This window comes from Pinus tabuliformis, chromosome 5_1, assembly GCF_031772625.1.
Source record: "Pinus tabuliformis cultivar Carrire ecotype Pingquan chromosome 5_1, CPIR1, whole genome shotgun sequence".
In the NCBI taxonomy this organism is placed as follows: Eukaryota; Viridiplantae; Streptophyta; class Pinopsida; order Pinales; family Pinaceae; genus Pinus; species Pinus tabuliformis.
The window spans coordinates 110,307,252-110,320,129 of record NC_142305.1 but is presented as its reverse complement, the minus strand read 5'-3'; the positions used below and the strand labels follow the sequence as shown (position 1 = coordinate 110,320,129).

At 37.1% G+C, this 12,878-nt stretch overlaps 1 protein-coding gene across 3 annotated transcripts in view; it reads left to right on the top strand.

Annotated features, from left to right (window-relative positions):
• LOC149163670 (dihydropyrimidinase-like) overlaps positions 1–12,878 on the top strand; it is a 413,279-nt gene that overhangs the window by 369,559 nt on the left and 30,842 nt on the right. The window lies entirely within an intron of this gene.

Sequence of the window (12,878 nt, the reverse complement as noted above, 5' to 3'; positions counted from 1 at the left end):
TTTTGTCTTAAAACTTTTCATATATCTGTCGGGCTTTGTTTTCTTTTTGGCAGGTTACAGGCCTGAGATAAGATCTGAAGGAAAAATCAATTTTCTGCAGGGTTATCATTTTGCCGTCCAGGGTTTTGCAGATCTGAAATCTTTTTTGTTGCCCAGAGGTGATTTGCAGGAAGGAAGAATTTTTACAGAGCAAGTTGTTTCACTTCTGCTCTCTGATCCTCCACGTTTTTCCCCATTCCACAATTGATTTCACACTAAGCTGCCTGCATACAGATTTGCTACCAACCAGCGTGTTTCTCTGCTCCTGTTCACGCGCTTTCTACCCACACTACTTCTGCACTGGCTGCCTCCACTTGCTCAGCCGTCTCCATACTTCCCCTCACCCACACATACTTGCCACGCAAACTCAATTTTTTTTTTTAACGTATCAATTGATCATTTGCCATTCTATAGCTGCTGTCACCGCAGCGTATTACTCATACCCACGCGTTTATTTCTCTGCCGTCTGGTTGCTGGTTTCAAAAAATGGTGTAAAGCTCTGACGTGTACGTGGACAGTGGTAAGAGGAAAATCGATTTAACTTCACTGCACAAAAAAAAGAAAATAGCTAAAACTGAGAGGGCAACGATCAAGGCATCAAGCCGCCTGGTGACTGACCCTGCGAAAACCTGCGGATCAGTGGCATTGTGCGAAGTCGTAGCGTGTAGCTACCACTGGAAAAATTTTGTGGGCCTGCAAGATCTTTATCGCCGTCGAAATTCCTTTGGTTAACAAGCGGAATCGTGCCCAGTCTTCCTTCACGCAGACAAACAGCGGCTTCAGCGTGGGCGCCAACCCAAAATTCGTCGATATATAATTCTCATTCACGCACAGTAACAGGTAATCGAATTTTTGCGTAACAGGTAATCGAATTTTGATTGTTTTTGGTTATATCATACATATTTGGCTTGTAACAGGTAATCGAATTTTGATTGTTTTTTGTTATATCATACATATTTGGCTTTTGCATTTCGTATTTTAGTTAGGGTATTAATATTTTTTAGATTTAATTGTTTCATATTTAGAATTATATGCATTTCAAGTTTTGGTTTGTTTTATTAATTCTTTAGATTTAGGTTTAAAACTTTAGCATTTAGGTTTTATAATTTTTAAATTTTAGATTTATTTCAATAGTCTTTTTTTTTAAGTTTTTTTTCGTTTAGAATTAAAATGTTTGATTTAGTTTAGTTTTTGACTTTAGAATAGGTTTTAACTTAGATTTTAATTTAAGAATTAATTTTTTTTTAGTTTAAATTTCATTTTTTAAGCTTTGATCTTAGGTTTAAATTGTTTCAATTTTTAGATTTTATAAAAAAATAATAAATATAAAAATAAATAAAAAATAAATAAATAAATATATATATATATAAATTAATTAATTAATTAATTAAAAAAAATAAATAAATAAATTTTGCAATCTCAGTCTTAGCCTGGGAGTTTCTTTTGTTCTTATCTTTTCTGCTGAGGCTAAAATTTTAATGTGGGATTAATGTTTATCATCTTTTATGTGATTTGGCATGCTTAAATGATCATGAATGTAATATCTGGTTAGCATCTAAATTACGTGGTTGTGTATCGAGCTTTGTCTTTCAAAGTTTTAAATTGCTAGATCATCGTGAAAATCGTTGTGAATTTACTGGATATCTTGCATCATTTGAGTTATTTAATGATAAATGATTGCTCTACAAGGTTTACATCTCCGCAACATTTAGTGAGTAGTCATTTAAACATTAATTTCATAAGGCACTGGTCCACTAAACTAATAAAATCATTTTAGTGCTGGTAGTGTTTCGTGTCTCCCAAACCAACTGTTTGGCAATTGGTCTTCATCATCTCATAGGGTCAACCCCCCTTAGCCGTGGGAGACAGGCTTAAAGGGAGGGATCGGGGATCAGAGTGACAGCCCCCGATCTGAGCGTTGTCGTGTCAATCTGCGGGACAACATTTTTTGGCGCTGTTGCCGGGGATAGATTTTTTTCTGTCCTTGGTTCTTTCATCTCAAGCTCTTCCTTGCTTTACTTCTTGTTCAGGTGGCGACTCCACTTCATATATTATCTTCAAGAGTGTACACTAGAAGACATCCAAGCAGTCTGTGCAACCCTACTCCTGATCCTAAAAAGGTCCTCAGGGTACGATTACACAAACTCGCTTCTCGTACACTTCTTGTAGACCTTGGTCAAGAAGCCCTCTCTGATATTCATTTGTTATTTAAGGGTCAAGCTAGGCACAACATCATGGATATGTATGCCCCTTGTGATTTTTCTAATATTCCAAGATATCCCAACGATATTCCATCTATTGGGATCGATAAATTGCCTAATTTTCAAGGAAATAATGCGATTAGTGCTAACTCTCATTTGCGATATTTTAGCATATGGATGGCTAAATACGCAAGATCTGCTGATTTTGATCATGAGGATGTCAGAATGACTCTTTTCATCTTAACTCTAGGAGGCGATGCTTATGATTGGTTTGCAGAAAAGCCTCAGAATTCATTTAACTCTTTACAGTCAATCATTAATGCATTTAAAGAAAAATATGGAGATAAGAGAGAAGGAAGACACCTAGTAAAAGCTCTTAGCCTAATAAAAAAGAGAGAGGATGAAAATGTTGAAGAATTTAATAAAAGGTTTAACGGAATTGTTAGAGAATTACCTCAAGACTATAAACCTACAGATAAAACTCTCCAAGATTTTTACATTGATGCCTTTAGTCCTGAACCATCTTATGAATTAAGGCGTGCTAAACTTAATGATTATAGAGATTGCCAATCCTTAGCTATAGAACTTGAAAAGGACAAGGCCACATCTGGAAAGTCTGAGATCCCAGGTTTCTATAGGGCTGCTACGAAACTAAAGGAACCTAAGGGAAAAGCAGCCCAAGAACCTGAAAGTGAGCTTGTTCTAAAATTGCTTCAAAAAATTGAAACTATGGAAATTAATCATAATAAGGAGATAACCACTTTGCAGAATAGGTTGATTCAAATGGAAAGATCGCAAACGTAGAATTTTCAACCTCGAAACAATAATAATAGAAATAACAATTGGCAAAGAAAGGGTCAAACTAGTGAGCAGAGACCTCCTAATCCGTTGACTAATTTGGTTGATAATGCTCCTCCTTATTGTCGGGTTTGTGATGCTCTTCATGAAGAGGCCACTTGTCCCATTGTTAGAAGAATTTTAGATAGTGGAATGTTTGGAACAGGCGATCAAATAAATGTAGTAGGCAGCAAGTTTCCTTTGTCTTTGGATGATTGGATGGAGGTTAAGGAAACGAGTCGTGATGTTGAGAATCTGTCATTAGCGTTTAGTATAAATAACCTTGAAAACGAAGATGATATTTTGGCTAGGTTATATGGTGAAAAACCCTCTCCTGAGCAAATCTTGGAAATTGCTAGAGATAAGGGTTTGACCTATCAGAGAAAGGATAAAGATCAAAGTGGGAATCAAATACCCCTTCGAACTTTTAACCCTGGTGTAAACTCTGGAATAGATGTCGATTTGGGAAATTGGTATAACAATGCTAAAATCTGGGTTCCTGTCTCCGAGATTGCTAAAATCCCTTCCCAAAGAGACAAGTTACTAAAAGCGATTCAAGGTCCTAAGTCAATACTTCTCAACAGAAGACTCGGGAAGTTGGCTATCATGATGCTTCCATATATCTGCAAAGCTTAGATGCTGATAACAAAGATCACCAGCCTTTTTTCATCACCTTATTAGTTAATGGGTATAAATTGAATAATTGCATGTTGGACACTGGTGCATCCGCTTGTGTAATGACTAAAAGGGTCATGGAATAGCTTAACTTAAGAGTTTCTAGACCCTATTATAACATATGCGCCATGGATTCTAAGAAAATCGAAGTACATGGTTTAATCAAAGATTTGCAAGTTCATCTTTCAGTTTACCCAGACATCATGGTTGTCATGGATATTGTTGTTGTTGATGTGCCTGATGCCTGGGGTATGCTGTTATCTAGAAAGTGGGCCTCTGATCTAGGAGGAAGTATTCAAATGAATTGGTCATATGCCATGATTCCTTCTCCTAGTGGTGATGGTTTTGTAAGACTAAATAGAGAGTCCGAAAGAAAGTTTCATGTTGAAGATCCTAGGAGACCTCATAACGAAATAATTAAGGAGCAATCTGACATTGGGAACTACGCCATCATGTCTAATTTTATAATTCCTCCCGATGATAAGATTAAGGGTCTCAAGGATAAAGTTTGGTATATGTACTTTGATGGTGCATCATCTAGGGCTGGTAAAGGTGCGGGAATAGTGCTTAGATCTCCCCTTGGTCACATTTTCAAGTTTGCCTATCGATTAGAATTTGAGGCAACCAACAATGTCGCTGAATATGAGGCTATATTGTTGGGTCTTGAATTGGCCAAGTCCTTGAGGGTTGGATTGCTTAGCATTAAAGGAGATTCTGATTTAGTTATCATGCAGCTTAAGAATAAATTCACATGCAGAAATCAAAGATTAAGAAACTACAGAAATGCTGTGTGGGATACTATGGGGCATTTTGATGCCCTTGACCTCGAAGCAATTCCGAGAGAGCAAAATAGTCTGGTAGATGAACTTGCTGTAGCTGCTACTACTTTCCAGTTGTCTGATGAATTAATTAACGATAAGATTAAAATGGAAGTAATATTCAGACCATCTGTTCCAGACAACTCAGAGCATTGGCAAGTTTTTAATGACGAAAAACAAGTCATTTGTTTCCTTAATAGTTTAGATGAGTTTGAGGATTTCCGGATAGTTTCTGAGGAGGAGGGAGTTTTAAATCATGAGCATATCATAAATCCTACTCCTAGGAATGTGGTTGCTCTTGAGCAAAATTTTGATCGACATGATGCTACGAAGCTAAAAGAAGAAAACAAGATGGACCCAAGCGAGTACCTCGAAATTAATATTGGTACTTCTGAAAACCCGAAAATGGTTAAAATTGGTAAAGGTACTAGTTTGGAGGAAAGAAAGAAGTTAACTCATTTACTTCGCGAATATCGAGATGTTTTAGCCTTTTCTTATGATGAATTAAAGGGCTATAGGGAAGATGTCATGGAGCATACTATCCCCTTAAAGGATGAAAATGCTAAACCCTTTCGTCAGAAACTTAGGCAAATTAATCCTAAGCTAGCCCCCTTGGTCCAGAAAGAACTTGCAAAAATGCTTGCAGCAGGGATCATCGCTCAAACTAGGCATTCGACATGGTGTTCGAATTTGGTGATTGTTAGGAAAAAGAATGGTACAATAAGACTTTGTGTCGATTTTAGAAACCTTAATCTAGCATGCAAAAAAGATAATTACCCTTTGCCAAACATGGAAACTTTGTTGCAAAGAGTAACCGGCTCTGGAATGATGTCGCTGCTAGATGGTTTTTCTGGGTATAATCAAGTTTGGGTTAAAAGGGAAGATCGTCACAAAACCACATTCACGACACCATGGGGTACTTTTGAATACATTAGAATGCCGTTTGGATTAACAAACGCTGGGGCTACTTTCCAAAGGGCTATGGATTATGCCTTCAAAGGGTTAATCGGGAAAATTATTGAAATTTACCAAGATGATCTTACTGTTTTCTCCAAAGATGGTATCAGTCATATAGATCATCTTAGGCAAGTCTTCGATAGATGTAGAGAGTATGGGATTTCTTTGAATCCGGCTAAGTCTGTTTTTGGGGTAACGGAAGGGAAATTACTGGGCCATATTATTTCTAAAGAAGGAATCAAGATTGATCCTGAAAGAATTGAAGCAATCCAAAAGATTCCTCTTCCGCATAATCTTAAGTCCCTTCAGTCTTTCCTTGGAAAGATAAATTTTATTAGAAGATTCATCCCAAATTACGCAGAAATAGCCAAGCCTATTCAAAGTCTTCTGAAAAAAGATGCAAAATTTGTTTGGCAAGAAGACGGCAAAAAGGCTTTCCAAGAAATCAAATCTGCTATCGCAAAAGCTCCTGTCTTAGTGAGTCCTGATTATTCCAAGGATTTCATGATTTTTTCTTTCGCTTCCGAAGATACCATTGCCGGTGTCTTACTTCAAAAGAATAAAGATGGTCACGAGCAGCCTATTGCTTTCATGAGTAGAGCACTTCAAAATTCCGAATTGAAGTACAATACCATGGAAAAGCAGGCCTATGCCCTGGTTAAGTCTCTTAAGCACTTTAAAACTTATGTGGGTTATTCTAAAATCATTGCTTTCATCCCACATTCTGCTGTTAAGGACATATTAACTCAAACCGATTGCTTAGGGACTCGTGCTAGGTGGGTTACTAAAATACAGGAGTATGATTTGGAAATCAGACCCACCAAGTTGATCAAAGGCCAAGGCTTAGCTCAGATGTTAACTGAAGGTAATGAAAAGACCCTTGGTTTGTTATGTCTTAGCGATCTATCTTCGCCAGAGTTGCAAAGATTAGCGGAGCATGAGTGGTATAAGGACATAGTTTATTACTTGATGAATCTTGCATGTCCTAACCATTTAGTTGCTCATAAGAGAAGGGCTCTTAGACTAAAAGCCACTAAGTATTGCCTTATGAAGGATGGCCTTGGATGGAGAAATCCTGAAGGCTTAGTGCTTAGGTGTGTTGAGGACGTTGAGTCCAAGAAATTAATTTCTGAGTTTCATTCAGGATTTTGTGGTGGTCATTATGTTGCTAGAACTACCGCCCACAAAATCCTGAGAGCTGGCTATTATTGGCCTTCGATTTTTTCTGATGTGCACAAGTTTGTTAGAGCGTGTCAAGCCTGTCAACTATTCACTGGGAAACAGAAGCTTGCTGCCCTTCCTCTACAACCTGTCATTGTAGAGGCACCTTTTCAGCATTGGGGTCTGGACTTCATAGGGAAGTTCCATGAAAATTCTAGCAATGGCTACTCATGGATTTTGACTGCTACGGATTATTTTACTAAATGGGTTGAAGCCATTCCTGCTAAGAATGCCACTGAAAAGGTTATTATGGATTTCATTGAAAATAACATCATTACTAGATTTGGTGTCCCTGCTAAGATCACTACCGACAATGCCAAGGCTTTTAGTTCCTTAGAGTTTTCATCTTTTTGTTTCAAGTATGGCATTGTCTTATCTCATTCCTCAAATTACTATCCTCAAGGTAATGGTTTGGCTGAATCAAGTAACAAAAATCTCATAACCATTATCAAGAAGATAGTAGGAGATAACAAGAAATCATGGGACAGCAAAATCAAATATGCTTTATGGGCAGATAGAATCACTAAGAAGAAGGCTACTGGTAAATCTCCCTTTGAGTTAGTTTATGGCTTGGATGTTACTTTACCTGTGCACCTGAAGTTGCCAGCTTATCAGCTTCTCCAGAATTTTTCTACTAATAAAGATGTTGTTCAGAATAGAATAGATCAGATTGTCGAGTTAGATGAAGCTCGTAGGACAGCTTTTGACGCTATATGTAAAAATCAATCTAATATTAAGAAAAGCTTTGATAAATGTTCTCGATCTAGATCTTTGCAGGTTGGAGATATGGTATTGCTTTGGGATCGCAAGAATGAGAAACCAGGAAAACATAAGAAGTTTGACAGTTTGTGGCTGGGACCTTACATTATTCGAGATATAGCTGGACCAAACTCATTCCACTTGAGCAAATTGGATGGCAAACCACTTGATCTACCAGCGAATGGCCAAATGCTCAAGCTGTTCTTCAGAGATGATATCTGATGCCATAAGGCATCCTTTGTATTGTATTTCTGTCCCTACTCATTGTCTTTTCAGCATTTCATTTCTATTTTAGGATTAGATTCACTTTTCATGTTACTAGATAGTTAATAAATGAAGAGCTTTTATCTTTCCTATGCTTAATGTATATGATGATTTTTTGGATGGATGATACTTATTTTTATCTGTGTGTTGTATGGGTGCAGATTCTGGATTCTCACATTCCTACAGTGCAACAACGTGTCCCCAAGTAGAGCCAGATGTTGACCACTACCGGTCAACTACCCATGCAGTGCACCCCCTTTTTCTTTGCAAAAGGGGGTAGCACTTGATCGACATGTCCGTGCCATCCTGCAGTCATCAGCAGCTTGATCGATTTATGTTGTAAACCCAATCTGCATATATGAAATGTAAATAATCTTAGCAGATATGAGTCGTGTATGTAAATTGCCTGGGTGGACCTAACTTTCTAATGATAATCTACGTCCCGGAAGGTTTTTTGTCTCACTAATCCATGATCGGCAAAGTTTTCCTTCAGCCTGACCCCAAAGCCGGGATTGATTTTGTCATTAAAATTTTAGGAGAATCCTAGTGTGTTAATCTGCTAGATTATAGTTGTGTCGCAGAACTGGGTGGTTTATGAGGGTCTATGTTAAGTGGGTTTGTCCCCTTAAGATGTAAATTGTAAAAGTCATGATGTAAAGTGTCTTGAGGGTTAGAAAATGTTTTAATCCCCCTCATGAGTCCTAAGTCCTAGGTCCTAGGGAATTTTTTCCAAAGGCTAAGTTCGAGGATCCATTTAGAAAATGAATTTAAAAATTAAAAAATAAATAAATAAATAACTGAAAAATAAAAAAATAAAAAATAATAATAAAATAAAATAAAAATAATAAAAAATAAAAAATTATAAAATAAAGCAAAAACCCTAAAAAAAATAATAAAATAATAATATTTTGAGTAAATACATGCAAAATTTCATTTTTTAATGAATTAATAATTTCGACGGATGAGATTAAGAGATGTCTTGATCCTCATCGACGGTCGAGATCATTTCGACATGGATCACTCGAACTAGCCGTTGGGATTTTTTCCTTTAAATAGGGTCTTAGGGGGTCATTTCAAATCATTGCATTTGTGAGTCTTGTGCTGAAGAAGCTCTCTTGTAATCTGTTTTCTGGTTAATAAAAGAAGACTTTGGGGTTCAAATCTTGTTGGTGTTACTCTCTGGAAGTGCTGTGATATTTTTAATTTCTGCATATTTTATTTTTTCAGCCGTTAATAACAGCTTATCTTAGAGTATTGTGAGCACAGGTATCTTGTTCACTTGCTAGGGTTTGAATGGTGTTAGGGTTTCTGAAGTAATGGCAGGTATCTCCATTGCTTTTTGAGATCTAGCATCATTTTTGCTCTCTTTACTGATGGTTGATTTAAGGTGTGCAGAAAACCCTTACTGAAGAAGATTGGTGGGCGTTTGGGGAAGTTCTAGGCTGAACCAGCCAACTCCCATAGGCTCTTCCTTGCAGAGCCCAGCTGATTTTACCTTGGGTTAATCATTTAAATTATTTTTCTGATTTGCATGAGAGATTTTTCTAAGCCTTTTCACAGCAAATTTGAAGTTTCTAAAATTTTGAAAAATTTAAAGCTGTTATCGCCAAATCTGGCTTTTTCTAGAGCTGCAAAATTTTTGTGATTCTAAGCTGATTTTGAAGGGTTTTGTCTTAAAACTTTGCATATATCTGTCGGGCTTTGTTTTCTTTCTGGCAGGTTATAGGCCTGAGATAAGATCTGAAGGAAAAATCAATTTTCTGCAGGGTTATCATTTTGCCGTCCAGGGTTTTGCAGATCTGAAATCTTTTTTGCTCCCCAGAGGTGATTTGCAGGAAGGAAGAATTTTTACAGAGCAAGTTGTTTCACTTCTGCTCTCTGATCCTCCACGTTGTTCCCCATTCCACAATTGATTTCACACTAAGCTGCCCGCATATAGATTTGCTACCAACCAACGTGTTTCTCTGCTCCTGTTCATGCGCATTCTACCCACACTACTTCTGCACTAGCTGCCTCCACTTGCTCAGCCGTCTCCATACTTCCCCTCACCCGCACATACTTGCCACGCAATCTCAATTTTTTTTTTTAACGTATCAATTGATCATTTGCCATTCTATAGCTGCTGTCACCGCAGCGTATTACTCATACCCACACGTTTATTTCTCTGCCGTCTGGTTGCTGGTTTCAAAAGATGGTGTAAAGCTCTGACGTGTATGTGGACAGTGATAAGAGGAAAATCGATTTAACTTCACTGCACAAAAAAAAGAAAATAGCTAAAACTGAGAGGGCAACGATCAAGGCATCAAGCCGCCTGGTGACTGACCCTGCAAAAACCTGCGGATCAGTGGCATTGTGCGAAGTCGTAGCGTGTAGCTACCACTGGAAAATTTTCGTGGGCCTGCAAGATCTTTATCGCCGTCGAAATTCCTTTGGTTAACAAGCGGAATCGTGCCCAGTCTTCCTTCACGCAGACAAATAGCGGCTTTAGCGTGGGCGCCAACCCAAAATTCGTCAATATATAATTCTCATTCACGCACGGTAACAGGTAATCGGATTTTGATTGTTTTTGGTTATATCATACATATTTGGCTTTTGCATTTCGTATTTTAGTTAGGGTATTAATATTTTTTAGATTTAGTTGTTTCATATTTAGAATTATATGCGTTTCAAGTTTTGGTTTGTTTTATTAATTCTTTAGATTTAGGTTTAAAACTTTAGCATTTAGGTTTTATAATTTTAAAATTTTAGATTTATTTCAATAGTCTTTTTTTTTAAGTTTTTTTTGTTTAGAATTAAAATGTTTGCTTTAGTTTAGTTTTTGACTTTAGAATAGGTTTTAACTTAGATTTTAAATTAGGAATTAATTTTTTTTTTAGTTTAAATTTCATTTTTTAAGCTTTGATCTTAGGTTTAAATTGTTTAAATTTTTAGATTTTATAAAAAAATAATAAAAAAATAAATAAAAAATTATAAAATTTTTAAATAAAAAATAAAATAAAAAATTTGCAATCTCAGTCTTAGCCTGGGAATTTCTTTTGTTCTTATCTTTTCTGCTGAGGCTAAAATTTTAATGTGGGATTAATGTTTATCATCTTTTATGTGATTTGGCATGCTTAAATGATCATGAATGTAATATCTGGTTAGCATCTAAATTACGTGGTTGTGTATCGAGCTTTGTCTTTCGAAGTTTTAAATTGCTAGATCATCGTTAAAAGCATTGTGAATTCACTGGATATCTTGCATCATTCGAGTTATTTAATGATAAATGATTGCTCTACAAGGTTTACATCTCCGCAACATTTAGTGAGTAGTCATTTAAACATTAATTTCATAAGGCACTGGTCCGCTAAACTAATAAAATCATTTTAGTGCTGGTAGTGTTTCGTGTCTCCCAAACCAACTGTTTGGCAATTGGTCTTCATCATCTCATAGGGTCTACCCCCCTTAGCCGTGGGAGACAGGCTTAAACGGAGGGATCGGGGATCAGAGTGACAGCCCCCGGTCTGAGCGTTGTCGTGTCAATCTGCGCGACAACAGTCCCTACCCATGCAGACCAGTTGGAAATACATAGACAACTTACTGTTTTCACTATGGCAGGTGGTACCTTTGGCAAAGATGGCAAAAGATGTGGATCAACCAGGGAAGCAATTCCAATTTCCAATTTGTTTTTCTTTTCAAGCTAAAATTGTTTACATTCTTTACAATTCAAATTATAAACTAAGTTACTAATTAATGTCTTTTTCTTTGCAGCACATTGGTGGGAGTCATTTGGTGGCCAATCTCCTCAATTGCAAAGGTTTGCAATTAGAGTCCTTAGCCAAACTTGCAGTGCTTCAGGTTGTGAGCGCAATTGATCTGTTTTTTAGCGCATACACACGAAGAAGAGAAATTGTTTGGAACAAAAACTCTTAAATGATCTTGTTTTCGTGCAATACAACCTTCGATTGAGGAGCAACCGAATGATGAACAAAACACCTGATCTAGATCCCATTGTGTTGGACGATATTGATCCAACATCAGAATGGGTGGACAAGACTGAAGATCATGTGTTTGAGGCTGATTTTGATATCGACATGGCTTTAGCGGGGGATGGAGTAGATTTTGTGGCGGCATCAGAACCAGGATCAGTAGCGGCATCAAGGAAAGGCAAAGAACCAATGGAAGGCACTAGTCGTGCAAGTCGACAAACTCGTGCTTCCATTAGGTCCACTTCTATTGTTATTGGTGGCATTGCTACTGAGGTTGTAGATTAGGCTGAGGCATCCTTAGACTCTGAACCAGATGATGTTTATGTAGCTCCTGATGATGATCCTGTAGCTAGTAGTGGTGATGAACTTGATGATTGATCATGTGTACACTGTAGACTTGTAGTAGGCCAATGGCCTCATAGCTTGCAGCATTGTTTCTGGACTTTATAGGCCATTTAGAGCCTCATTGCTTATGTATTTTGCTATTTTGTCGATGATATGTATTGCACTCAGTGCCATTTTGATATATTCACCTTTACATGGTATATAAATGAGAAAACTTTGCATATTTTGTCTCTATTGGCTTGGAATCATGGTTTTAAATCTTAAAAATAGTTTTGTTTCATTAAAAATTAATTATTTAATGTATTTTTCTAAAACCGGTTCATTTAGACCAAACCAGTCCCAGTTAGACCAGTTCTGGTCACTAAACTGGTTCATTAGGTGGACTGGTCCGGTCAACGGTTCCAGTTTTAAAAACATTGATGACAGTAGAAACATGAAGAGACTACCAAACACAAGAAACACAAAAAATATCCTGGGAAAACCCCAAACCAGGGTAAAAACCCAGCAACCTTTTCTTAGAGAAATTTGTCCAATTCAATAAGGAATATAATCTGAATTTTCCACTCAAATCAAGTCAAACTAACTAGTAATCAAACCCGGTTCAAACCTGGTCAAACTGTCTATGAATAGCCTCAAAAATTTGGTGAGTTGTGCCTCAGAAATTTCGGTCTGCCTCAGAGAATTTGGTCTTTCTCGGAAGAATTTGGTCTGCCTCAGATTTCGTCCTTTATTCTGCCTCATATTTCATCCTTTTCACCCCTCACATATGAACTGAAGTGATCTGATTTGATGCC